The sequence below is a fragment of the Bison bison genome, unplaced genomic scaffold (assembly GCF_000754665.1).
Source record: "Bison bison bison isolate TAMUID 2011002044 unplaced genomic scaffold, Bison_UMD1.0 scf7180017864143, whole genome shotgun sequence".
NCBI lineage: Eukaryota > Metazoa > Chordata > Mammalia > Artiodactyla > Bovidae > Bison > Bison bison.
The window spans coordinates 6,045,553-6,049,937 of record NW_011494715.1 but is presented as its reverse complement, the minus strand read 5'-3'; the positions used below and the strand labels follow the sequence as shown (position 1 = coordinate 6,049,937).

The 4,385-nt window shown below is 40.4% G+C and overlaps 1 protein-coding gene across 1 annotated transcript in view; it reads left to right on the top strand.

The window, feature by feature from the left end:
* Positions 1-4,385, top strand: part of EXTL3 (exostosin-like glycosyltransferase 3) — a 130,789-nt gene that overhangs the window by 120,765 nt on the left and 5,639 nt on the right.

Here is a 4,385-nt window from a genome sequence, read left to right as displayed (position 1 = left end):
GGAGAATCCCAGGGACGGGGGAGCCTGGTGGGCTGCCGTCTATGGGGTCGCACAGAGTTGGACACGACTGAAGCGACTTAGCAGCAGCAGCAGCAGCAGCATGTCCATTGAGTCAGTGATGCTATCTAACCATCTCATCCTCTGCCATTTCCTTTGTAATTTCTTATATTGTACATGTCTAAAAGCATTTTAAGGAGGGTCCACAGGCTTCCCCAGACTACCAAACCAGAATGGGAGGTGGTGTGTCCTTGGCACCCAAAATGTAAGAATTTCTGTGTGTAAAACTCTAAGAATAGTGCCTGGCACATAAGTTCTTCATAAGGTATTTATACAAAACAAAAGTACCCCCTAAATTGTAGAAATTTGAGTGCTTTCTCTGTCTTTGAGTTGGTGAGTAGATTTGACCAGACTATTAGCAGTTTCATACTTGGTGCACAGGAAGACCAGTCCCATCACTGTCTGTCATTATTGTGGATTCAGACAAGTGGAGCGCTCCTGGTGAGGGCTACGGTCAAGGCCTTGTAGCAGTTAATACTAGAGCGTCTGTCAGTTCCGATTACTAGTGTTTGTGACCGTGCTCCGTCAGTGTCTTATGTTACGGATTCACACCTGATGTCCTCATATTATCATCATCAACAAGTCATATTATTTAATTTTGTAAAATAATTTTAACTTCATGGATATCATTAGGGCCATGAGTAAATAATAATTTGGTGTATATTTCATTCTTCTTCTTGTACATTTTGAATGTAAGTTCTAGACTAAGTAGCCACTAGGCTGAACAAATAATGATGGTCAAACTGTATCTTTAGTTTCAAGCAAGAGTAGTAACTAGAGAACACTGATTCCAGCAACAATGCAAAACAGACAAGTAGAGAAGCCCCTGGGGCTTTATGCTTTCATTCATACCTATTCCAGCCTTTTGCCAAGTGTGGCTCAGGGTCATAACTTAACTCCTGGTTACCCTATAGTTTCTCAGATTCTTTAGCCTTCTGCTAAAGCCTTGTAAGAGAAGAATAATTAGCAAAATAATGCACCAAATTGTGTTTTTTTTTAAAAACTCTGAATGATGATAGTATTTTTATATAAAATGACATGTTTTCCAGTTACAGTGGTAGATCTGATAGTAAATGATAAAAAAAAGCATACTTCTTTGTGAATTCTAAGGAAGGGAGGCAAAGGTCTTATAAAGAAATTAACGATGGGTGCACTTTTCTGGTCCTTATTTATCCTTTCTTGTGTAGCCAGGGACTGGACTCGAGCGAGATGTTTGCTTTCTAATTATAACTCCCTATTAGATCATAAGACATTATTCATGAAAATTTAAAGTATCTGAGTGATTAGGTACCTAATAATACCATCAGTCACATTAAGCACTCACAGACGGGGTGCATTTTTCATCCTCATGGAAGCATGTTTGTTCTGTTATTAGGCCAGTGTTTCATTGGTTAAACGTCTCTCCAGTGAAGAGAGTGAGGTGGAAATAATTTGTTTATGGTATACATGATTCTTTGGCTACCTGGTGTGAAGATCCGATCAGGAAAGACCCTGATGCTGACAAAGATTGAAGGCAAAAAGAGAAGGGGGCTGCAGAGGATGAGATGGTTAGATAGCAGTACTGACTCAGTGGACATAAATCTGAGCAAACTCGGGGGGATAGTGAAGGACAGGGGAGCGTGGCATCGCAGAAGGTCAGACATGACTTACCGACTGAACAACAAAAGTGAAAACTGGAAAAGTTAGAATGACTTTTTAAAGGCAGAGGCTCAGTAAGTTGAGCCTGTCTTCAAATTCTGAGTCCAGTTGTTTACTTCATATTATAGAACCAGTTTGAACTCAGTATTTTCATTAATTTACCTAATTTTATCCAGTATATATACTATTTTATATTATAGTGTAGTAATTTTTTTTTTGCTTTAAATACTTCAAATTTTCACTGTCCCCTCCCTTGTTAAAATTAGGAAAGCATGACTGTTTTAGGTGATAGCTATATTCTTTCAATAATGTTAATATCTTGACAATATTGAGTAAATAAACCACACAGGGTTAATTTCATCTTGTTCCTTTGAATAATGTACTATTATTTTTTTGAAGAGGAGAGATCTAGAATGTAAATAGACTTCATTCAGAATAAAGGATGAAAAACTCATAAAGCATTGAGAAGACAGGTGGAGATGGCTTATGGGATAAGGAAGTAGAGAGAGAATACGTAAGTAAGTGTCTTAATATTAATGCTGAGTAACTTCTCAACATCTATTCAAGATTTTCCTTACTATTACTAAGCAGAACTTTACTTAGATTAAATTACTTGAAATATTCCTGTGTAAAATATAATCCATGATGTTGCTTTAGTAAGTGTTCAAACTTCACTTTATACAATTTACTTTGCTTAATGTTTTATTATGTTACACACACACACACAGTTGTTTGGTTGCTCGGTCACGTCCAGCTCTTTGTGACCCATGAGCCCAGCACACTAGGCCTCTGTGTCCATTACTGTCTTCCTGCGTTTCCTCAAACTCATGTCCCCTGAGTCAGTGATGCCATCTGACCGTCTCACCCTCTGTTGCCCCCTTCTCTGGCCCTCAGTTTTTTCCCCCCTCTCTCTCTCTGTATATTATGTAGCCACTGGACCACCAGGGAAGTTCCTATATATACAGTTTTTTTTTAAAATAAATGTATTGGGGTTGCAATCACAACATTTTTTTAGTAGTGGGTTACATGATTAAAAACATTTATTTGGAAACCACTGCTTCAGTGAAAATACCTTTATAAAAGGAGCATATATAAGGAGAAAATGCCATATAAAAGCAGTATAAATACCTTTTTGTGCCAGAGTGGAGTCACTTGCAGGTTAAGAGACTTTTCCCCCTGAGGTTGAGTGCTGGCGTCTGAGATGAGGTACAGGGAGAACAGAGTAGAATACTGGACACGGATGTGGTTTGATTACAGCCTGCCTTCTCTAGGCCCTGACATCCATCTCCTGCTGCAGTCGAAGCTGATGGGGAGGGTAGTAAGTGACACACTGTTGTCTGTAAACTGGAAGATGTCTAGAGAACTGCCGGCGGGTGAGAGGGTGGCGGAAGGGGATGGTGGAGTCCTGTGGAGGGACCTCTGAGGGTCATGACTTCTTCAGAGTTTTATCTCTGGTGTGAGTGTCCCTTGGCGCCCTGGCCTGTGGTTATGATCACTTCTCAGTTTCAACTCTAGCAACTGGACTTCTGATGGCTGATACTGGCTGTGGGTGGTAAGTATTCTTCAGCTGGAATTAACAGGATGGGCCATCCAATTTTAATTGTTTTCTCAGTTTATCGTAGTAATAATAATTTTAAAATTATTCAGGAAAAAAATATATTCAGAAAGAAAATAGAACATGCAGATTTAAAAAACCTAAATAGAACTACTGGAAATGAAAATTATAGTTATTAAAATGACAGTCTTTGTGAATGGGATAAAATGATAAGACAGCTGAAGAGAAAGTTAATGACCTAGTAGATGATGCATGAATAATGTGAATACATTTCTGAGAAGGTATTATGGAGATATAAAGAGATGGAAAATAAGAAAGATGAAGAGATGTGAAGGCTGTAAAATCTAACACAGTGCCAGAAAGGGAAGACTAGAGAGATGGGAGGGGCAGTCTTGAAAATACAATATGAGAATTTCCAGAATTTATTGACTGCATGGGGCCTTCTCTGGTGGTTCCTGCAGTGTGTTAGACTGGAATTCGATACCTGGGCCGGGGAAATCCCCTGGAGAAGGGAATGGCAACCCACTACATTGTCCTTGTCTGGAGAATCCTATGGACAGAGGAGCCTGGTGGGCTACAGTCCACGGGGTCACAAAGAGTTGGACGCAACTAAGCAAAACACGCAACACTGACTGCATGAATACTATAGCAAATATTACACTTAATTGTGAAAGTCTAGAAGGTCCCTGTTGAAGTCAGTAGTAAGATAAGGTTTGGTTCAGTTCAGTCGCTCAGTTGTGTCTGACTCTTTGCGACCCCATGAATCGCAGCACGCTGGGCCTCCCTGTCCATCACCAACTTCTGGAGTTCACTCAAACTCATGTCCATCAAGTCAGTGATGCCATCCAGCCATCTCATCCTCTGTCGTCCCCTTCTCCTCCTGCCCCCAATCCCTCCCAGTCTTTTCCAGTGAGTCAACTCTTCGCATGAGGTGGCAAAAGTACTGGAGTTTCAGCTTTAGCATCAGTCCTTCCAATGAATACCCAGGACTCATCTCCTTTAGGATGGACTGGTTGGATCTCCTTGCAGTCCAAGGGACTCTCAAGAGTCTTCTCCAACACCACAGTTCAAAAGTATCAATTCTTCGGTGCTCAGCTTTCTTCACAGTCCAACTCTCACATCCATACATGACCAC